The sequence below is a fragment of the Typopeltis vanoorti genome, chromosome 11 (genome assembly GCF_054136105.1).
Source record: "Typopeltis vanoorti isolate ZY-2024b chromosome 11, IOZ_Tvanoo_1.0, whole genome shotgun sequence".
NCBI classification, from domain to species: domain Eukaryota; kingdom Metazoa; phylum Arthropoda; class Arachnida; order Uropygi; family Thelyphonidae; genus Typopeltis; species Typopeltis vanoorti.
The window spans coordinates 948,156-973,350 of NC_143559.1; the positions used below are offsets into that span (position 1 = coordinate 948,156).

A 25,195-nucleotide genomic window follows, 5' to 3' on the forward strand; every position below is an offset into this window, starting at 1 on the left:
TGCAAAATTACATAAGCAAAGTGGATATTAAATCCAGCATTATTTCAGTCTTAACAAGTAACTGTTAATGAAAAGTACTCTTAGTCAATGGGCTGAAGGCAGTTTGGATAAACTGATTATTTTCTAAATCCTGCAGAGTAAGAAAAGTCATCATGTAAGGTAAACGACAACATAAATTCTACTGTGCAACCCCTTCAACTCATCAACCATTTGCACTTTCACTAACCTTTCATGCAATGCATTCCATGTTTCTACTCTCCATGCAAAAAACCTACTTCCCACCCTCTTACTCACTACTTCCTTTTGTAAGATTCAATGATGTCTCTCTCTTGTCCTTCTTTCTTTCCCTCATTCTACCATATGAAAAATCTCCCCAGTACTTTTTATTTGTGCTATCTGTCTAGTTTTATCAATTTTTCTACTTATCTATTTTTATATATTTTTCTATTTGATTATTTGTGCTATCTGTCTTTGCACCCTTACCAAGGTTATCCATCCCCTTCAAATCCTGGTGACCAAATCTGAGCAAAGAAATCTAGAGTTTGATCTGATCAAAGCTTTATGCAATAGGACCACCACATTTACCTCGTCAACAACCTCCTCAATATTGTGGCAATTCTCTTTGTTTCTATACTCATCATTTTCCCTTCTAGACCCCACTGGGCTCAGTGTTACCTGACATCGTCTCCCTTCTCCCAAGAATCCATTCCCACAAGAGGCCACCCCTGTTATCATCTTCCCTGGGACACACTGACTCATTCAGAACAGCAATCTCTCCAGATGCCTACGTCCTTCCTCATTCAAATGTAAACGGTCTCTCACATACAATTCCTCTCTTTCCTCAAATGCGCTCCAAGCATCCACATATACCAGTCCTCTCGTCACACATTCTTGCTATTATGCCATTCAATATCACCGCTCTTCTGCTCAGCTCATCATTATCATACCTAGGCAACACGCACACTATTTTTCCTCTCTCTGTCTTCTTCTGTACAGTCTCGAGCAAAAATCTCATATCACTCGCTGCCCGACTTACATTACCACTCAAGTCATTCGTTCCTACCATCACAACCATCTCATCCACCCTTTCACCTCTCTTAGTTGCCATAGCCACCCTTTCTATTGTTCCTCCTGGCAAACACTCCTCACGCATCCTATCTTGAACACCACAGATCATTGAGTCGCCATACATTATACCTCTTACCATTCCCTCTCTCCTATTGTTTCCATTCTCTCCTCTTCTTTCATTCCCATAGGTCTCTCTCTCATTCCCTCTCCTCTACTGCTATTCTCTCTTCTAGCATTCCCATACCGCTCTCTCCTACTGTTTCCATTCTCTCCTCTTTTTTCATTCCCATAGGTCTCTCTCTCATTCCCTCTCCTCTACTGCTATTCTCTCTTCTAGCATTCCCATACCTCTCTCTCCTACTGTTTCCATTCTCTCCTCTTTTTTCATTCCCATAGGTCTCTCTCTCATTCCCTCTCCTCTACTGCTATTCTCTCTTCTAGCATTCCCATACCTCTCTCCCCTACTGTTTCCATTCTCTCCTATTCTAGCACTCCCATACATCTCTCTCATTCCCTCTCTACTACTGTTTCCATTTTCTCCACTTCTAGCACTTCCATATCCCTCTCTCATTCTGTCTCTCCTACTGTTTCCTTCCTTCCATATATCTTACCTTCATCCACTGCTCTTGTTTCATTAAAGAATTTCATTAAACAGCCAGGTTAAAGGCATGGTCAGTTCCACAGTGCTTTCTCTTAAAATTATTATTATTATTATTTAGGCCTCCAAGGAAACACAAAGTCTATCATACCACTCCTTAAACTCACTGACCGTTCTCGCACTCACCACTCTATCAGGCAATGCATTCCATGGTTCAACCACCCTCCATGCAAAGAAACCACTCCTCCCTCTTGCTCACAGTTTCCTTTTGTAAAATTCCACCTAGTCCCCCCTACCTTATTGACATTTACTATACTAGTACTCAAAATACATCCTCTTCATTCACTTCTTACCCCTCTAGAAATAAAGTCTACTTTACCTGGATGGAGCACAATAAAATAATCATTAAACAGCTCAACTATGTCATCTGCATTGGTCACCCCAATTTTATCTCCATCCAGCAAGGTAATATGGATATTACCTTGATGGATGGTAATATATCTATAATAATTTTTCATCCTACTGGTCACATAATGAGAAAATTTGTAATTCAACTTGGACTGCAGCATTAGTCTTTTTGTATTCTAAATTGTCTCTCCTTACTATATCAGTTACCTCACTAGCACGAGCCTTATACTTCTCATACAACTGTTTTGCACCTCTCTTTTTTATCTGCAATTTCTGTTTAAGTTCTCTAGTCATCCATTTCACTCCAAATTGCTTTATCTTCTTCACTCAAGGCATACCATCTGCCATTGCTGTCAACAGTATTTTTCTTAGTATCTTCCATGCAATACTGACATTTCTTCCTACCTTCCTTCTTTTCCTATATGCTAGTTTCTAATTCTATGATAATAGCCTGCCTTATAATTCCACATATTTTTCTTTCCACCCTGATACTTCTACATGCCTATTAATCTTCAAAATCATGATTACATGGTCGCTCTCACCCACGGTGGGGAGGGGGGAGGGGATGGGTGATATCTCAGTCACAATCAAATCTTTTGATGCTATGACCAAATCCGAAACTCTTGATTCACGGGTTACCTCCACCACATGCTACCTCAGAGAGTTCTTCAAGTAGTCTAAAAATACAGTTCTCTTAATAATATATACTGCCTCCTCAGCCCAGTTTATACTGCTATAGTTGAGGTGCCCATAATGATCACTTGCTTTGCACTTGCCAAATTAATTTGGCTAAACATATCCTGCTCATCACCATCTATATTTTCTGGTCTACACTCCACTAAATATCTTGTCTCCTCTAAACTTATATCTCAGATTATACTCTCAAAGCCATTAGTGTCATTTCTGCTCTGATTCTCTACCTCAAAGAGGACACAATTCATTTCATTAACTTTTGTTACTAAACATGAAAAATTCTCTGTCAAGAAAGGGTATAGTATTATTATTATTACATAACACCTCCAAAGAGTACAAAGACTCATCGAGGGAGGGCACCTACTCTACAACTCTCCGTCTCTACCTACTACAGCGAACTGCATCATCTACACCAACACCATATACTGCCTACCACCACCACTAGCATTTTCACAGACAATTACAAACATCCATGCCCACAGTGGGATACAAACCCAAGCCTTTTGGCGGGAGAGCAGATACACTAACCACTCGACCAATATGTTAAACTATAAAGCTGGTAATTATAGAAACTATGAAATTAGTGCATGGAAAGTGATCTGCATACTTACAAGCTGTACAAAGTGCAGGCAAGAAGGGACTATTAATGTAAGAAAGGCCAAATCAGATTATTCAAGAAAAATAGCTAACAGGCCCAAGCAAAGCCAAATGAGATTTTTTTTTTTTTCATTATCGGAAGTATGATGAAGAATGATACTAGTGAAAGATGACTTTAATCAATGCTGATGGTAGGAAGGTGAGAGAAGCAAAAGAAATATGAAACACTTCAGTTGCTGAGTGATCTCCCTCTGGATCATACACCTTTGTGTATCATCCAGGTGGAGATCACTAAGCAACTGAAGTATTTCGTATTTCTTTTGCTTCTCTCACCTTCCTACCATACTGCAAAATATCAATGTGAATACAGCAATGAGACTAGATGACTTGTCAGCCTGTGTGCTATGTGAATGTGCAAGAGAACTGAAAGTGCCTCTGATAAAACTGTTCAATCTAAGTATCAGATTTGACAGGGTTCCAAGAGAGTGAAAACAGGGCAAGATAGTACCATTACACAAAGGTGATTCCAAGATAGAAGTAGCAAATTACAGACTAATTAATACCTCAGGATTGGTGGTTAAAGTATTGGAAAGCTTGGATAAAGGTAAAATCCAGCAGCGGGCAGATAGGAATACAATACTATATGGTGAGCAGCATGGCTTTCTAAAAGGTAGGTCATGCCTTAGTAATTTCCTCATAAGTAAATATTAGCAATTTACTTATAGAGTGCCAGCAGAATTAGATAAGAGAAATGACTATACCATGAGAGTGTTGGACTTTGCAAAGACATTTAACAAAATATGTGTGGAATGAGTTCAATGGGCGAAAGGACTTATATAAGATGGATGGGTTACATTTGAATGGAGTTGGTGTGCAGAGACTTGAAAAAGTGTTGATGAATGATGTGGAAGTGGATGTACAGACTCAAGGAAACTAGATTTATTAAGACGGGGGGGGGGGGAGTAGATATGCCGACTTTAGGGAGGCAGTTAAGTGTATGAATGAGTATATTATGCCCAAGCGAGTACGACGGACAACAAATCAGAATGGGATGGTTAGTATAAAGCATCAAAGTAGGGATGGGACAAATGGGCTTCTGCGATTCATGTACACTAATGCCAGGAGTATTAGGAACAAGAAGGAAGAGTTTTTGGCCACGGTTGGCACTTGCAGGCCACAGGTTGTTGATATTAGTGAAACATGGCTGACAGAAGATGATAAAGCTAGTGGGATTGAATGCGACAGGTATAGTGTGTTCAGGAGTGACAGGGTGAATAAAAAGGGGGGAGGAGTGTTATTGATGATAGCTGATGAGCTTCAACCACGGAGTATAGAAGTTGAACTGCAGGATGGGGAAAAAAGCACATTTGAGGCTGTTTGGTGTGAGATAGAATCTAGCAGAACAAAATATACAATTGGGTGCTGCTATAGACCAGGTGAAGGAATAGATGGTGGGGATAGTATGCATAAGCAAATAGAAGAAATGAGTGGAAGGAGGGTAATTATTATGGGTGATTTCAATTATGGTAACATTGACTGGAAAGAGGAGAGGGCACACGGGAGGAAGGAATTGGATTTTATGCAGTTATTAAGGGACAACTATCTACGGCAACATGTAGTGGAAAATACCAGGGGGCAGACAGTGCTGGACCTAGTAACTGCAACTGAGAATGTGGCTGTAATGAACATGACCATGTTGCCACCAATTGGTGAGAGTGACCATAAGGTCATGACTTGGGAGGTGGCTAAAGGAGTCGAATTTGCAATTAAGCCAGGGTACATGTGGAATTACCGGGCTGGTAAGTATGACAAGCTTAGGTGTGTGCTTGGCTCAATGCCATGGCATGTAAAACTGCAAGGGCTGGATGTTGATAGTGCATGGGAGGTGGTTAAGAACTGTTTGCAGGAGGCAATGGTTGACTGTATACCAAGAGTCCGAATAATAAATCAAGTAGGGATTAAATGGATGAATAACACTATTAAGCTTGAGCTGCAAAAAAAGAAACAATTGTGGAGGGAATTTAAGGAGAAGGGTGACCATCAGGTGTAGGAACAGTATAAAGCTCAGGCCAGGATGGTAACAAGGGTGGTAAGAAAAGCAAAAGCAGATTATGAAAGGAAATTGGCCATGCAGGCTAAAGAGAATCCCAAACAGTTTTTTCAATATGTTGCAAGTAAAAGGAAAAATGCTCATGGTAGAATGATCTTAAAAAATGACGAGGGTAAGGAGGTAACCGAATCAGTCGATATTGTGGAATTATTGAGCGAGCACTTTGCAAGAGTATATCATCCAGGTGGTGACTTTGCAGGAATGGAAGAACCAACAGCTTATACTGGAATTGTGATGAATGAAGTAGAGGTAACTAGTCTATTACAGAACCTCAATGTCAATACATCTGTGGGATTGGATGGTATACCAGCTCGTGTCGTACGTGAAGCGGCTAAAGAATTGTCAGTGTCCTTGACCATTTTGTTTAATTTGAGCCTCAGGACTGGGTCAGTCCCAAGGGGGTGGAAAGAGGGGAAAATAGTTCCGCTGCACAAAGGTGGTTCCAAGGCTGCTGTTGAAAATTACCGGCCAATCAGCATAACAGGAATCATTATCAAGATCTAAGAGAAAATAGTCAAGAGGAAAATACAAGATTGGATAGAAGAAAATGGGATACTGTATCGGGGACAGCATGGTTTTGTGAAGAGTAGGTCATGCCTCAGTAACTTGCTCACATATTATAACACAGTGACGGCTGAACTGGATAAGGGTAATGGGTTTACAGTGATTCTACTGCACCTTGCTAAGGCCTTTGACAGGATACCACACGGAATTCTAATCAGTAAATTGCAGCATATGGGGATGGACATAGGGTTGGCGAGATGGATAGGAGGGTGGTTGACAGAGAGATATCAGAGAGTGGTTTACTCAGGAGTAGAGTCCACAAGACGGCCTGTGACTAGTGGTGTGCCACAAGGATCTGTTCTTGGACCACTGCTGTTTAATTTGTTCATAAATGATATAGGAAAGGATCTGAGAGGAACAGTTCATTTGTTTGCAGATGATGCGAAGTTGGGTAGGGCAATAATGAATGCAGATGACGTCAAAATTTTGCAGGATGATTTGGATAGATTGGAGGTCTGGGCTAAGGAGAATGGATGTCAATTTAATGTGGCAAAATGTAAGGTTATGCATTTTGGGGTGAAAAGATTGGCGGCAGTTTACTGCATTGGTGGAACCGTGCTCCAGGAAATTGATGAGGCACGAGATTTAGGAGTGTTGGTGGATAAGGAATTGAAATTTAGGGGACCCATTGCAAAAGTGGCCAAATCAGCTCATCAAATCACTTGGTTGCTGAAGAATACATTGACAAGCAGGTTATTGTTCCTCTGTATCGAGCCTGGATAAGACCCCATCTCGACTACTGTGCTCCGATTTGGTCACCTAGGTTTCTTCTTGATCGGGAGGAGGTGGAGAGGATCTAGAGGCGAGTGACCAAGATGATAGCAGGTCTGTGGAATGAACCTTATGAGAACAGGTTGAGGATTTGTGGGTTGCAAAAATTGGTTGATAGGCGGAGGAGGGGAGATATGATTGAGACATTCAAATTACTGAAGGGTTTCTATCAAATTAATTCAGAAGATATTTTTGAGAACAGGGCTGGTTGTGGGAGGACTAGGGGACATCCATGGAAACTGGGCAAAAGTGTGGTTAGTAAAGGTGTTAGAGTTGGGTTCTTTACTTTTAGAGTAGTGAATGAGTGGAATGTGCTCCCTGAGTCTGTGGTGGATGCTGTGACAGTGAATGAGTTTAAGGCGAGGTATGATAGATACTATATGAATGTCGAATAGTTGTGATGAATATGATTTGGGGCCTCCCTCGATGAGTCTATTGACTCCCTGGAGTTGCCCATAATAATAGTAATAATAATAGTAATAATGCATGGAAAACTATTACAAAAGTTGAAGCAAATGGGAAAGGATATGAAGTTGGTATCATGGATGAGGGAGGAAGGCTGGCGCAGCTGACAAACACATACCAGTGAATTCTATCAAATCATCCCAAAAGTAATGTCGTGTTTTATACTGTACTTTTTCAAATGTGTCCACTTGTCTAAATCTGAATTTTTTTAAGCTTTACAAGTATCGTTAAGCTGAGGTGGCCTCATTCTAAGGAATTCCACCTTGCAAAAACATCACACATAAGTTATTGTTTAAATAATCCTTTATTACTATGGAGGTCGCTGAAGAGCACATTAGGCGCATCATGCTTTATGAGTTCAAAAAAGGCAACAGTGCTGCACTGGAAAAAAATGTGCAAAAAGTGTATGGCGATAATGTTGTGAATGTGCGAGAGATGGTTCCAAAAATTTTGACAAGGGGACTTTGGCTTGAAAGACTCCCTTCGCTGAGTGTCCTGACTCTCCTGATAATGTTATGCTGAATGCAACAGTCGAAAATTATGCAAAAGATCTTTATTCATTGTCATCGACCACATCACCATTTGCAAGAACTTGGAATAGTGTCTAACCTCAGCAAGTGAGTTCCTCATGAACTGACAAAAACACAACTGACGAGTGCTTGTCAACATTTGCACTGCTCTTCATTCTCAAGAGGTTCAATCTCCATTTTTGAGTTGTGAAGTCACCGGTGATGAAAAGTGGATACTTTACAAGAATAATTTCTAAGCTTGCAACATTTCATTAATGAAAAAAAATATGATACATTAGAGACATTGAAATTTAGCCTATGCAACTTCTTTGCCTCCAAACCTCCCGAATTCTAAAGAAATGGCATTATGAAGGCTGGAAGAGCATTATTGATTCAGATGGAGAATATGTACTTGATTAAACTAGCAAGTGATTTATCTTTTATATCCTTTCAAAACATAATGTTAAAAACAACATTATTTTTGGGATGATCTGATATATTGTGGAGCGGGATATTATAGAATGAGAGTGACTAGAGGAGAGCCTTGAGACTCTGTACTAAGACCACAACCCTTTTTAATTTTATTACTAATGATATAGAGCAGCATTTCTCAACCTTTGTAAGCCCAAGGACCAGTAAAATGCCTAAAACAATTCTACGGACCACAAAGTTATGTAATTCTTTTTAAAAACCTATGTGGGGATTACCAACATTTGGGAAAAACTATGCCATTAATAACATAATAAATCTAAAAGCATCTTTTGAATACATATGAAAATATAATTAATTAAATTGGAAGCAAATGATTAAAAGTGTATCATCATTGAACAAAGTTTTAATTTTATTAAACAAATAAATAATATGATATAATTATATTACTACTTACTTTTAACCATGCTACTGGCCAAGACTGTCTATAGACGTCAAAGTTATTATGGATGCGAAGTGCACATTAAAATTATAATACCATTGATATTACATTGAAATATATGATGAATATGAAGCGTATGAGGATGCATATTTGATCCATAGTGGCCGGTAAGGTGGTTGTAATGAGATAGTTGAGCTTCTCGGCCCTTGTAGAGTTGTTGGATATCTGGCTCAATATTGGTCAACTTCAGTCGAAGATAGGCACACACACTAAGACAATTTCTGTATTTTGTTTTTATTTGAAGGAGCGATGAAAATCCTTTCTCACAAAGATAGGTTGTAGAAAGCTTCATGACAATTTTCACTGCTTCTTCAGATAATTCAGGAAATTCAATTCTCACTGAAGGCGAGATCCAGAATCGAACCAAACCAGATCGCGGAATTGCATTTTAAGTCCATTGTCACTTGAAAGCTCAATTAACTGTTCTTTTTTCGATAATGAAAGATCATTCTCGTGACTGTAAGCCTGAAATGGATTGCAAACCCAGAAATTTCTCATAAAAGTTATTCGGAAAATATGTTTCAAAATGCTGTTTCAGAGTTTTGAGGTGGTCACAACCCCTTTCCAGAAACACAGAATCAAGAAAAATATCATTTTTCTATAACACAGTTTTTTCTAGAATGCCTTTGTTCTGTCATAGGCATCAAGCACAGTTGAAGAATTTCCCTGAAGGAAGAGATTTAGTTCATTTAATTTCGAAAAATTGTCTGAAAGATAAGATAGTGTTGATAACCATGCTTCGGCAACAAGGAGTGATGCAAAATCAGAATTAAGTTCATTTACAAACAATAAAACTTCATGTCTTAAATGAAACAACCTTGTTAGTATTTTGCCCCTGGAAAGCTAGCGAATTTCACAATGAGGCAAAAGTTGTATATATTCAGTGCCCATTTCATTGCGGAGTCCTGAAAATAACCTGTTATTTAATGGTCAAGCCTTAATAAAATTAACTAGCTTTACAGCATTGTATAGCATAGTTTTAAATTCTAATGCCATTCCTATGGAGGCTAACGTTTCCTTATGTATGAAATAATGTACCTAATTCACATCTAGAGCTACTTCCTTGAACTTAGAAACAACCACACTATGCCTGCCTGTAAGGGCACGAGCTCCATCCGATACATTTTTCCCAGTGGATCCCTTTGTGTATTATGTAATTATTGAGAGTGTGAAATATTTCTTCTTCACATGTTCGGGATGACAAAGTTCTACAAAACAGAATATCGTCATGAATGTTGTTATCATGCACATATCTTACGAAGCATATTAACTGGGCATCATTTGTAACACATCAGTAGTCTCGTCTATTTGTAATGCATAATAAGGGCTCTTATTAACTCTTCGATAAACTGAGATTCTACGTCACCTGCCATATCATTAATTCTGCGACTGACAGTGTCATTTGAAAGAGGAATCAAATCAACATCTTTTAGTAGCTTGTCATCAAACGTAGTTTTTACCACATCTTTTATAGTTGAAAGTAGGAAATTTTCCCCAATAGAATGGGGTTTCCCCGTTTTTGCTATGCACAAACTTAAGAGAGGATGCTTCCAGTGCCTTGCTATTAATCGAACCCAAGACCAAAACTACATCTTTCCCATTATTTAATATCCCTAAGCATCGCTGAAAAAAATTCAATTGCCTTATTTTTCACATCACAATGTTTAGTTTCTAAATGTTGGAGTTTTGCAGGTTTCAGGCACTCGTTTGACAACATTTAATAACACAAAACACACTGAGGTTTCTGTTCACTTTCATCTCCACACCAAGTAAACCTGAATTCCAAATATGAACTGTTATATTTCCTACTGTATTTTTCCTTTGAACTGCTTGTTTCTTCTACTTTAATATTATTAGATTTACTCGCCGTTATAACATGTGTATCACAATTAAGGTGAGCATCACCTGTTTCATTTTCTTTTCTTTTCAAAGTCTTAGTTCTAAGCCACTTTTCCATTATTCAAAAATGTTTCCAAAAAATATATAAATGCTGGGGTTAACTAACGACACCCTTTGTCCAACTATCACTTAGCACTTCTGAAGATATACCGAGCTTTGGTTGGAGGAGGAAAACCTTCAATAATAAAAATCAATAAACAACAAGCAATGGTTGAAATGTGGATAATACATGTTTACTTGAAATCTGACAAAACAAACTGTTTTGTCAGAAGGCAGAAGCAATAAAACCATACTGTTGTTCACTTCCCCCCCTCTTTTATTAAACGTCATTCTGCCGCTACAAATTATTGTAGTGGCAGAATGTTCATTCCATGAATTTGTTATTCCGCTATTTGTTGATTTTTAAGTATCCATTTTATTTTAATAATTTTTACTTACTTATTCAATTTTAATTTGTTTTGTTTGGATAATTAAATAAAATATATTTATTTAAGTCTGCTTGCGGACCACTGGTTGAGAAACACTGATATAGAGAAAGATTTAAGAGAGTGATATTCAGTTATTTACTGATGATGCAAAAGTGGAGAGGACAATAGCTGATAAAGGTGATGCATATATCCTGTACCCAATTCATATCAGGATAATTTAAATAAACGGGAACTGTGTGAGAAGGATAATGAAGTTCAGTGGGCATATTGCAAAACTTGGTAAAATAGCTCAAAAGATTACCTGGATGTGAAAAACATGCTAATAAGTAAAGTTAGATAGTTATTATCCCTTTTTATAAGGTATGATTCAGCAGCATCTTGACTACTGTGCATAGATTTGGTCACCAAGGTATTTGGCAACCAGGATGTGGTAGAGAAGATTCAGAGATGAGTGACCAAGCTGGTGAGAATCCTGTGAAATACTCAGGGTGAAGGTGTGTAAGCTGCAAAGGTAAAGGTGATCGGATGAAATGAGAGACATGACAGAAATTTATAAGTTATTAAAGGGACTGTATAAGATTGACATAAAGGAAATTTTATAATATATGACAAACAGATTGAGAAATAGAGGTCATCCATTGAAGTGTTCTAAGAGCATGGTTGGTAAGGGTGTACAGACTAGATTTTTTTCTTGGAGAGTGGTGAGTGAGTGGAATGGATTGCCAAAATTAGTTTTGAGTGCTCTGTTCTGACAGAATAGGTTTAAGGAGAAATATAACAGGTGATGTGCATAAAGGATATTGTGGATCTCTGATGACGAGTTTTCTGACTCCATGAAGATACATACTCATATAATAATAATCTCATCTCATCTTTGTTATACCCTCTCTTTCACCTTGCGGTGTCAATAATAATAATAATAATAATTAATAACACTCCACTATTGCATTTATCTTCCTTATCCTGCAGAAATATGCTATATACTTCAATTTCTATCTCTGTTAGAACATCCTTCTCAGATAACCAGGTTTCACTGATACTAACAATCTTTGGAGGGATGGGATCATATAGCAACACAAACGCATTCCTTTTATTCCTAATGTTCCTAGCAATTGCATGCAGAAAAGCCAGCTTACTGAGTATTCATATAGCTATTATTACTAAGGGGAGTAATGCATTGCACTATTCCTCTTATTTCTCAATCCACTATCCCTCACACCCTCTTATTTCTCAAACCACTTGAGAACCTCCCTGCTGTGTTCCACCCCTGTAATTGTAGTTTCCATGCCCTAACACACTAACTTGCCCAGAAAACAACAGTCTTCCCAAATACCAGCATCCTTCTGAGTTCTAATGTAATCCATCTTGTATGTATTCTATACATCAACATATTCCAGATCTGTATTCCTAGACATTCTTGCTATCATTTCATTCTTTTGCATTGCCCTTCTCCTCCACTCTGCAGTGAATGCATATTATGCCAAGGCAATATGCACTCACTATCTTCCCTCTGATCCATTTCTATTGCACTATCCCTAGCATCAATCTCAAATCTTTTGCTGCATGCTTCATGTTTAAATTAAACTGACAAAGAAATTATATTCCTGTTTAATCCTTTATCCAAGCACAAACAAAGTTTGAACATGAAGTATCTTCACAAATAGGCTACTTGTATATAGAGTGTAAAATACTCTGGTTCAGAGATAGTTGTAGAAAGCTTTATCCCTTGGTTATAATTTAAATTAAACTTGCCAAGAAATTATATTCTTGTTTAATACTTTATCCAAGAGTATGCAAAAGAGTTTTCTACAACTATCACTGATCCAAAGAGTTTCTAATAATAAAGTTATACATATTTTCCCTTGTATATGTGAAAATATATGACTTACACATTTATTCAACCTTGGTATCTCTTCAGGGTCTAGCTCCCACTTATGAGACCTCAAAAAAAAAGGTCAAACCATCCTGGGTAGTGTCCCTTTTCATAATCCATAGCATTAAGCAACTCTGAAAGGGAAGTGTGCTTTGTATTATGGGATACTAAAGCAACTTCCAGATATACTGTGGTTATTGTTCTCCTCTTGGTAACTTGGGACCACAACCTCATACAAGTCTCTTTTGTGACAGAACAACCTTCACCCACCAGTTCACAGTCTCATTTTCTTTGGCACTACAAAGGTGCCAACTGGGAAGACCTCTGTGACTTCAATTCCTCCTTCCCATGGCCCAACTACTGATTCAGTGCTTCTGATCCAAACACACCTGCTCAGACTGAATAACAGAAATCCTCCTCACAGGAATGAATGCTTTCATCCCTTATTCCCCCTCCAAATTCTCATCCACCATCCAAGCCTTGGTTCCCAAAAAAAATGTGCCAATGCTATAAAAGGGGAAAAACCTCTGCTCACCACAAATGGCTCCAAGACCAAAACTCCACTCTGCAGCTTGCAACAGTTGTAAAGGAATCATCACCAAGTCCAAGTCAGACTTTGAAAGGGACAAATGATGCAAACTTGCCTCCTGCCCAAATGGCAATCACTCCTTCTTGTCCCTTGCCAGAGCAATTGGACACTCTGCTCATCCAGGTCAGTGTGGTGAGAGTGGTGGATGGTACTCTAGTTACCTCACCTAAAGACAAGACCAACTTACTGGCATCACTTTTCAATTCCAATTCCTTCATCGAAGACTGGGGAAAGTTCCCTCCACTCCACCAAGAATGGTTCCCTTCATGTCTCCCATAGTCTTCTGACAAAAAGAAATCCAAAGAATCCTAAATAACCTGAACACAAACAAGGCATCTGGTCATGATGGTATCCCACCTATTATATTAAAAAATTGTGCCCCAGAACGAACACCTATCCTGTATCACCTCTTCAATCCATCCTGCTCAAATGCAAACAAGCCTACATTCAGCCCATCCCAAAGAAAGGTGATAAAAATTAACCAACAAACTACTGTACAACTGTATTTTCTCAAATATTATGGAGAATGTCATCAACAACCAACTCTTGAACTACCTAGAGACATATCAACTAATCAGTTACCAGCAGTATAGATTCCGCTACTCGCAATCTACAGCTGATCTTGCTTTCACCACTCACCTCTGGACTGAGGCCATGGAGAAATTTGGAGAACCTCATGTAGTTGCCATTGACACTTCAAAGGCATTTGATCAAGTTTGAACAAGTGGGAACAGACCCCAGGGTTCTGTTCCAACTCTCTTCCTCTTGTATATAAATTGTCTGCTCTCACAGCCTTCCAATCCTACTCATAGCTTTGCCGATAACAGTACACTCCATTCCTCCTTTTTATTCGACAAGTCTTGTCGAATGAAAGTATTAGAATCCTCAAGATTGACCACAACCAGTGACCTCAGTTCTCCTAGTTATATCCAAGTGAGGCAAGGACAACCTTATTAACTTCAATGCCACCAAAACTCAGTTCTGTCTCTTGCAAGAAAGAGCTTGGCATCCTGTCCCTTACCTTCAGCAATACTGAGATATTCGTTTTCAGTCCAGATTTCTTGGACTGAACTACACCTCCAATCTTTCTCTGAAGAAACACATTTCAACTATAGCTTCTGCAGCTACCAAAAATCCTGGTGTACTTTTTTGCACAAGACACTACTTCACACAAGCTTTGTCTAGCAATGGAATATTGCTCCCATATTTGCAGTGGTGCACCACAATCCTAAAACTGCTCTATTCGATCCAGAACAAGGCAATCTGGCTGTGATGATCTCTCTCACACACATCTACTTCAATCCCTCTCTCACAGACATTCAGTTTCTGTCTTGTGCCTCTGCTACAGATACTTTCATGGAAGTGCTCTGCTGAATTGGCCACTATTATTTCTCCACTCTCCTCCAAAATCATTAAAACAAGAGCCACTGCCAATCGACACCCTTTTAAAGTTCATATTTAAACTCACCAAATCAACTTCACTGCCTCCTCTTTTGTTTTCCTAAAGATTACAGACCTTGGTCGTTCAAGCAAAATGTGAATCCTCCTTTCTTATATTTCTCCTGCCCACACATAGGACTAATGTGCTATAGGTCTTGTCACCTCTAGTATGTGGATCATATACTTTTTAAAAAATAAAATAAAATAAAATTTATGTGATATCAGTAGACTATATACAAGAGACTAGTTGCGAAGATATTTCACTTGCAAACTTTGTTAGTGTACACTTGGATAAAAGATCATCATCATCAAATTCCTGCTATGTACCCTCAAGGGGTGAACAGGATATGACAGTACTATATGAAAAAATTACATCATTACTAACTTCCTATCTACAATTTTCCTCCAAATCAGTCTGTTACTTGTCAAGACTCCAACATTATCAGATCTTATATTTCTATCGTCTAAGGCACTTTGTACCGTATCAATCCACCTATATCTTGGTCTTCCTCTGGGTCGTTTTCCTGCCAACCTGGCAGAGAACACTTGTTTTGCTAATCTTTCCTCTCCCATTCTATTTAAGTGACCATACCACCTGAGATTAGCTCTGCTAATGCATTCCTGGATGCTGACAATGTCAAGTTCTTTCCTAATATCCTCATTTTTAATATGATATTGCCATTGATGCCATCTGTTCACGCCTCTAATCTTTCTCAGGACTCTCATATCTGTGGTCTCTAGTCTTTGGTCAAGTGTTTTACTTCTGACCCAGCTCTCAGATCCATAAGTTAAAACTGGTTTGAACACCGTCTTGTATACAGCTAATTTAGTGTTCCAACTAATTTCTCTCTTATTCCATATGAATTTATTCAATTGACTTCCCACCATACCAGCTTTGCTGATTCTGTTGTCTATTTCTATATTTAATTTACCATCTTCAGTAAAAATTGTACCTAAGTAGCTGAAATGTTTTACTTGTTCCACAGGTTCTCCATTCACAACACAGTTGACATTTTCAATGATTCTGCCTATTTTCATTGTCTTTGTCTTTTTATTGCTGACCTTCATACCATATCTATTACAACAGCTATTCAATTTAGTCAGAAAATCTTGCAGACTTGTAGCAGATTTATTTAGAAGTATAACATCATCCGCATAAAGCAAAGAGCTGACATTAACATCTCCAATTTTGATATCAGGTTTAATACCACTTTCCTTCATAATGTGATCCATATAGATAATGAATAACAGAGGGGATAATGTACATCCTTGTCTCACACCAGATTTAACATTAAACCATCTTCCTGTACTTCCTTCAATTCTAACTGCTGACTTACAACTCAAATAAAGACTAAGTATTGCTTGATATAATGCCCCATTGACACCATATAACTGCAGCATATTGAATAGCTTCTCTCTTGGCACCTTGTCATATGCCTTTTCCAAATCGACAAAACTTAAATATAGATCTTTGTTATATTCCCATGCTTTCTCGACTATTTGTCATAAAGTGAAGATCTGATCCTGACAGCCTCTATTTGGCCTGAATCCAGCTTGTTCTTCACCAAGCTTTTCTTCCACAATTCTTCTCAACCGTTTCTCAAGTATACTGGCATAGATCTTGCCAGGAACACTCAGTAGGGAAATACCTCTGTAATTCTCACATGCAGTTTTATTTCCCTTTTTATATATGGGTACTATGAGAGCTCTACTCCAATCATCGGGAATTCGTCCCTCTGTCCAGGCTTTCTGAACTATGCAGTGCAGCCACTGTAAGACTTTTATACCACCATACTTCAGCATTTCTGGTCGAATATCATCTATTCCTGCTGCCTTTCCACATTTCAAGCCTTTGATGGCTTTTTCTACTTCAAGTATGGATATGTATTCCTGATTGCATGCCTGGTCAGTGTTTTTTATCACTGTGCTGTCATCACTGCTTGTTTCATTTAGCAGTTTTTCAAAGTAATTACTCCATACTACAAGGATATCTTTTTCTCCTGTTTTCATGTCACCTTTATCATCTCTAACTCCTTTTACAGCACTCTTTCCTCCATTCCTAAGCTTCTTCAACAACCTCCAGAATATTTTGCCACCTTCTGGATATTTATTTTCTATATTCTTGCCAAAGTCCTCCCATGACTTTTGTTTAGCTAGTTTTACACACTGTTTAGCTTTCTTACATTTGTCTCTGTATTCTGTAAGAGTAAAAGCTGACTTATTTGCCAGGAACTTTTGATATGCTTTCTTCTTTTCCTTCACTGCCTCTTTAACTTCCTGTGTCCACCAGGGAGTTCTGATTTTTTTATCCTTGCACACAACCTTACCACATGCCGCTCGGGCAGAATCAATCAATGTTTTCTGCAGAGTTTGCCACTGAATCTCCAAGGTTTGATTCCTGTTCTCAAACTCTTTCATTTTCTTTTCAATAATCTTTCTGTATTTTAGTCTACAGTTCACATCTGAGAGCTGCTCAACTTTTATTTGCTTTAAAACTTTCTTACATGTTATTCTTTTCAATATGAAATTCAATTTTATCCTGCTCAAGACTAAATAGTGATCACTTCCAATTTCAAATCCTCTATACACTCTGGTGTCCTGAAACCAGGGAGAAAACATCACTATAAACAATAACATAGTCAATGAGACTTTTCTTATTCCTAGCCTCTTCTCTCCATGTGAATTTGTGCACATTTTTATGTTGGAACATGGTGTTAGTAATAACCAGTCCATGTCCTGAGCAGAAATCCAACAGATATTTGCCATTATTATTAGCTTTGCTCTTTTCTCCAAATTTTCCCAAAATATTTTTGTATGTCTCACAATCATTTCCTACTCTGCTATTTAGATCCCCAACAAGGACCAACTTTTCATTTTTCATTGTGTCAGTTGCTTTTTCTAAAGCGTCAAAAAATTCCTCCACTTCTACCTTAGTAGAACCTTCTGTGGGACCATAGGCACAAATAAGTCTCATTGTCCAGTTCCCCATTCTCATATTTGCCCACATTACTCTACTTGATACTGACTGCCATTCAAGAAGATTAGCCTCGTATTTTGTGTTGAATACTATGGCTACTCCTTCTTTTCCTTGATTGTCATTGCCTGAATATAACATTTTGTATTTATTGCTCAGAAAGATCTCACCAGTTTTTGTCTTTTTTGTTTCAGTCACCCCTATTATGTCGATCTGGTACTTATCTAATTCCTCAGCTAGCTCCATTTCTTTGCCATTCAGGCTTCTTACGTTGATAGTACCGATCTTTAACTTTGGTGATGTTGAGTTGGGGTTTGTTCCAGATTTGTTCCAGTAGCTGACTTTTCACTGTTCGCCCTGGTTCCCTGGCGAAAACAACGGGGGCCTTGTTTAACCGGGCGACGCCCATGCCGATATGAAATTTTTTCATGTTGTACCATCATTTTTTATTTTGGTTTAACCAATAAGAATACAATTTGGTCGGCTAAATCCCAAATTGCCAGCCCATCCTCGTTCGTTCAGTATCAAAGTAGATACCCAACAGGGTGCACCACGAGAAGGTGAGGAGTGGACATTAGGTCAGAAGCAGTGGTCGGTTCTCCGCATTCCTTTAAAGGCTATGTGGTGGTCTCCTCTCAGTTATACAGCTTTGACCCTTAAGCACCCCAGATATATATATAGTAGGTTATTTAAACTCATATGTGTGTGTGTGTGTGTGTAGAAAGTTTTTTACCTTGGGTATACTATAAGTTAAAGATACCAAGCAATTTTATAAACTTGGTTTTAATCCCAATAAAGGTTGAAACCGGTCTAGGTAGTGGCCCTTCCCTTAATGCATAGCATCATACATGTCTGCAAGGAGATCTGCTTTGCATTATGGGAGATACTAAAAAAAGTGATCAGAGCTTACTCTGCCTTTACCACAAGTTGCCTCAGATCTGAAAATACTTCAGGCGCAAACTTGACTTACTTGCTTGTTTGCTTACTTGGGAAAAAGGTTTAAAACCAAGTTTATAAAATTGTTTTTTTCTTTTTTTTGTTTTTATCTTAGTTGTTTGGGGTGGAAGGGGTGGTGAAGCACAATACATAACCTCTCTCACTCAAATGTCAACCTCACCTTCCCGTGGTCCATCCATGTGAGGAAGGAAAAGGATTTTATTCAATTATTAAGGGATAACTATCTGAGACAGCATGTAATTGAAAATACTAGGGGTATGAGAGTGCTTGACCTGGTAATAGCATCTGAGAATTTGACTGTAATGAATATGACCATGTTGCCACCTATTAGTGAGAGTGATCATAAGGTCACTTGACCTGGGAGGTGTGGAATTTTCGATTAAGACAGGGTATATGTGGAATTACCGTGCTGGCAAGTATGACAAGCTTAGGAGATTGCTTGGATCAGTGCCATGGCATGTACAACTGCAAGGTTTGGATGTCGATAGAGATGGGAAGTGGTCAAGGAGCATTTACAGGAGGTAATGGCTGATTGTATACCTAGGGTCCGAATAGTAAAACAAGTAGGGGTTAAATGGATGAATAACACCATTAAGCTTGAGCTGCAAAAAAAGAAACAACTGTGGAGGGAATTTAAAGAAAGGGGTGACCTGCAGGCACACGAATGGTATAAAGTGCAGGCCAGAAAGGTAACGAGTGTGGTAAAAAAAGCAAAAGTGAATTATGAAAGGAAACTAGCTATGCAAGCAAAAGAGAATCCCAAACAGTTCTTTCAACATGCTGCAAGTAAGAAAAAAACTGTACACGGCAAAATGATTTTAAAGAATGACGATGGTAAGGAGGTCACTGAATCAGTCGATATAGTGGAGTTACTGAGCGCGCACTTTGCAAAAGCAAATCATCCAGGTGGTGACATTGAAAAAATGAAGGAACCATTAGTTTATACGGGAATAGTGATGAATGAAGTGGAGGTGACTAGTCTATTACAGAACCTTAATGTGAACACATCTGTGGGATTGGATGGTATACCGGCACGGCTCTTGCGTGAAGCGGCTAAAGAATTATTAGTGCCCTTGACCATGTTGTTTAATCTGAGTCTCAGGTCTGGTTTAGTCCCGAAGGTGTGGAAAGAGGGGAAAATAGTTTCACTGCATAAAGGAGGATCCAAGACTACGGTTGCAAATTACCGACCAATCAGCATATCAGGAGTCGTTGTCAAGGTCTTAGAGAAAGTAGTCAATGGTAAAATACAGGAATGGATTGAAGAAAATGAGATACTGTACAGGGGACAGCATGGCTTTGTGAAGGGTAGATCATGCTTCAGTAACTTGCTCAAGTTTTATAACAAGGTGACGGCTGAACTGGATAAGGGAAATGGGTTTACAGTGATACTGCTGGACCTGGCAAAGGCGTTTGATAGGATACCACATGGAATACTAATCCGTAAACTACAACATATGGGAATGGATATAGGGTTGGTGAGATGGATAGGTGGTTGGTTGATGGAGAGATATCAAAGAGTAGTTTATTCAGGAGTAGAGTCCAAAAGACGGCCTGTGACTAGTGGTGTGCCGCAGGGTTCTGTTCTTGGGCCACTGCTGTTTAATCTGTTCATTAACGATATAGAGAAGGATCTAAGTAGAACAATTCATTTGTTCGCTGATGATACAAAGTTGGGTAGGGCAATAGTGAATGCAGAAGATGTCAAAGTCTTGTAGGATGACTTGGATAGATTGGAATTCTGGGCTAAGGAGAATGGATGTCAATTTAATGTGACAAAATGTAAGGTTATGCATTTTGGGGTGAAAAGATTGGCAGCAGTATACCACATTGGTGGAACTGTACTCCAAGAGATTGATGAGGCCAGGGACTTGGGGGTGTTGGTGGATAGGGAGATAAAGTTTAGGGGGCACATTGCAAAAGTAGCTAAATCAGCTCATCAACTCACTTGGTTGTGAAAAATACCTTGACAAGCAGAGACAAGCAAGTTATTGTACCTCTGTACTGAGCCTTGATAAGACCTCATCTCGACTACTGTGCCCAGATTTGGTCACCTCGGTTCCTTCTTGATGGGGAGGAGGTGGAGAGGATCCAGAGGCGAGTGACTAAGATGATAACAGGTCTGTGGAATGAACCATATGAGAACAGGTTGAAGATTTGTGGGTTGCAGAAACTAGTTGATAGGCGGAAAAGGGGAGATATGATTGAGACATTCAAATTGCTAAAGGGATTCTATAGGATTAATTCAGAGGATATTTTTGAGATCAGGACTGGCGGTGGGAGAACTAGGGGACATTTATTGAAGCTGGGCAAGAAAGTGGTTAGCAGGGGTGTTAGAGCTGGGTTCTTTACTTTTAGAGTGGTAAATGAGTGGAATAAGCTGCCAGAGTCTGTTGTGGGTGCTATGATGGTGAACGAGTTCAAGGCATGGTATGATAGATACTGTGAGAATATAATCGCATAGTTGTGTGGACATGATGTTTAGGGCCTCCCTCGATGAGTCTAAGGACTCCTGGAGTCGCCCGAAATAATAATAATAATAAATAATAATCCTGTTCTAAAAGTACAAACGAGGCACTGGCGACCGAGTATGGGCGGTATAACCTTAAACACCCTAACAGAGTAAATGCCGTTAGATCTGCCTGTCCAGAGGCGTTAGGTAGCAGCCATACCACTGGACTTACCCAGCGACAGGTTAGTAACCTGCCCTGGAGAAATTCAAAATACTTTCAAGTTTCATGCAAAGAAAAGCCGGACGGACTGTCAGGGAAAAGACCACAACCCAGGAAACGGTAAACGAAATTGGAAAAAGGAACACATAATGAAGATTGCAACATGAAATGTGAGAAGCATTGCACACAAAGAAGAAGAACTTGATAAACAACTGAACCAAGCTAACATAAAGATATGTATAGTAACAGAAACAAAGAAAAAACGAAAAGGTACAAAAGAAACAAACAACTATATACAAATCTACAGTGGGGTAAAAAAAGAAGAAAGAGCAAAAGCAGGTATAATGATTATGGTACATAAATCCCTAAAGAACAATATTGTATATTAAAACTATTTGAATGAAAGACTAATAGAAATTAGACTCAAGACATTAAGAGGCCACATAACAATAATTGGTGCATATGCACCAGAAGAGGGAAAAGAAGAAGACAGTAATATATTTTATAAAGAATTACAGAATGCCATAGATAAAACAAACAAAACTGACTATTTACTGCTAGCAGGAGATTTAAATGCCAGAATAGGAAACAAAAAATACAAAACAAACATAGGTAAATTTGGCAAAGGTACATGTAATCAAAATGGTCGCAGATTGCGCGATTTTGTCATTTATAATAATATGAGAATAATGAATTCAATGTTTAAACACAAGGAAATACATAAATATACTTGGTCAGCCAGAGGATACAAATCAGTAATTGACTACGTTATCACAAATTTTAAATTAGCGGAGTTAATTTTAGACGTAAGAGCATATCGAGGCTTTGAATTAAACTCTGATCATTATATGGTATCAGCAAAAATTCGTTTTAAACCAAAGTGGCTAAAAACACATAGAATTGAAAATTCTTACCAGCCAAGCTACAAAATTTCTTCATTACAGGATCCTCAAGTTAGACTACAATATCAAAAATGCACAAACTTAAAAACAGAAACCACACATGAATCAAGTGACATAGAAGATGAATGGGAAAATTTGAAACAAATTCTCACAAAAGCAGCAACAGAAACCTTAGGAATAAAGCACAAATGGATTAGAAAAAGAGGACTACGAGACTGGAACAAAGAAATAGAAAATATAATAAAAACCAAAAAGGTCAGTTACCAGAAATGGCTCAATTCCAAAACAATAGAAGCAGAAATAGAGTATAAAAGAAATAGTACAATTGCAAAATGAGAAGTAAGGAAAAAACATAGAGAAAGATGGAACAATTTCGTAACAGAACTAGAAAAGGATTTATTTAAGCCACAACCCAAAACCTATAAAGTAATAAAATACATGAATAAAGAAATAAAAGAAAAGATAAAAATACAAACAATAGATTTAGAAAAATGGGTGACCTATTTCCAAAATCTCTGGACAGATGAGAACAATGAATTAAAATTTTATAAGACAAAGAATGACCTAATAGAAAATATCACAATGTTAGAACTGAAAAATATAATAACACCAGGAGAAGACAATATAAATATAGAACTATACAAAAATGCAGGTGAAAAATTTAATGAAAGACTTTTGTAATTTTTTAATATGGTTTGGATGTCTGGAAAAACCCCTAACTCTTGGAAAAAAGCACTGGTCATCCCAATCTATAAAAAAGGAAATAAAGACAATTGCAATAATTATAGGGGAATTAGCCTGCTGAATACAGGATATAAAATATATGCAGGAATATTAAAAGAGAAACTATGCAGCATTGTAGAAAACAAATTACTAGAAGAACAAAATGGCTTCCGAAAAGGCCGATCCTGCATAGATCCAATTTTTACTTTAAAATTATTAATAGAAAAGAGAAGAGAATTTCAAAAAGAAACACATGTGGCGTTTATTCATTATGAAAAAGCGTTTGACAAAATTAGTCGACAAAAATTGTTTAAAATATTAACCGATTTAAACATACCAAACCAACTTTTACACTCTATTCAAGAAATATATACAGGAAATAAAATGGCAGTTAAATTAGAACACACCTCAGAATGGAAAGATATATCAAGAGGAGTACGACAAGGATGTACCCTCTCACCTCTGCTTTTCAATAGATATATATAAATGAAATATTAACAATCTGGAAACAGCATAACCCATTCGGTATACAAATGACCCCGCAAATGAAGATAGATACACTACTATTTGCAGATGATCAAATAGTATTAGCTACATCAGAAGATGACTTACAAAGATCATTAAAATCATTAAATGATATCTCAAAGCAATATAATATGACAATAGCTAAAGAAAAAACAAAAATAATGGCATTCAAAGGAGAAAACCCAATAAGAAGTAAAATAGTGATAGATAATAAAATACTAGAACAAGTAAACACCTTAAGATACTTGGGATGCGATCTATCATACGAAGAAGAAAAAGACAGACACTAAAATATCAAACTTTGTCAAAGTAAATGGCATAATAAATAATATATTTAAGCCATTCCTGGTACAAAAACACACTAGAATCAGACTATATAATGTCTTGTCAAAACCAACTCTACTATAAGGAAGCGAAACATGGACCATGAAAAGGAAAGATGAAAAACGAATTCAAACAGCAGAAATGAAGTTCCTCAGAAAAACAGCTGGATATACCAAGTGGGACCACAAAACAAATGAAGAAATCTTACAATCCCTAAAAATCAAACCAATTAATTACTACATAAGACAGTACAAACAAAAATGGCTAGAACATTTAAATCGAATGGACAACAGCAGACTACCAAAAATATTATACAGATACAAAATAAGTGGAAAAAGAAGAATCGGAAGACCAAGAAAGAAATGGCATGAGACCGGAACAGGCCACATGGCCTATATTCCATGATAGGAAGAAGAAGAAGAAGAAAATAATAATGTCATCCAAAGGAAGCAAGTCCGATTCTTCTACACCTAGCAAGAAAAGAAAAACATTGACTTTGGAAACAAAACTCAACATTATTAAGGATTTTGAAGGCGGAATGAAAATTTGTGAACTAGCAAAGAAGTTCGATCTACAGAAATCCACAGTAAGAACAATCATAAAAGAAAGGTTTACAGATTTTGGAGGATATAGATTCTAATGAGGAACGACTTGTAGTCACAAGGCAAGGAATAAAAAAATCATTAGCTTGCTATGAAGAAATTTTGCGTAACAAGAAAAAGATATTATGCCGTCAGACGAATCTATTAAATTTTATGAAACCATCGACATCGAAATAACTTTCTTTTTTGATGTACAAAAAACTACAATTATGATTATATTTCTTAAAAAATATAGGTGTTTTTGTAAACCTTTGGTCCCAATTGTATGTTTGTATATATATAAATTACATGCAAAATTATATCCCGAGTTACGCAAATTTGACTTGCGTAACTTCGGGGTTTTACTGTATATAACAGAATATTCATAATCACTACAAATATTAGCATTACACAGAGATTACCATTTTTCAAACTGTGGGTTATGACCCATTAGTGAGCTGTGAACATTTTTTTAAATGAAATATAATAGAAAATATCTGAGTTATCTCACAGATTTCATAGCTTTAACATATTCATGCCAGCAGTGTTACATCCCATGTTTAGTCTGGTTTAGTCCCGAAGGGGTGGAAAGAG

At 37.8% G+C, this 25,195-nt stretch overlaps 1 protein-coding gene across 8 annotated transcripts in view; it reads right to left on the minus strand.

The window, feature by feature from the left end:
- LOC150101263 (cyclic AMP-dependent transcription factor ATF-2-like) overlaps window positions 1–25,195 on the minus strand; it is a 379,459-nt gene that overhangs the window by 143,721 nt on the left and 210,543 nt on the right. The gene's annotated exons all lie outside the window — the stretch shown is intronic.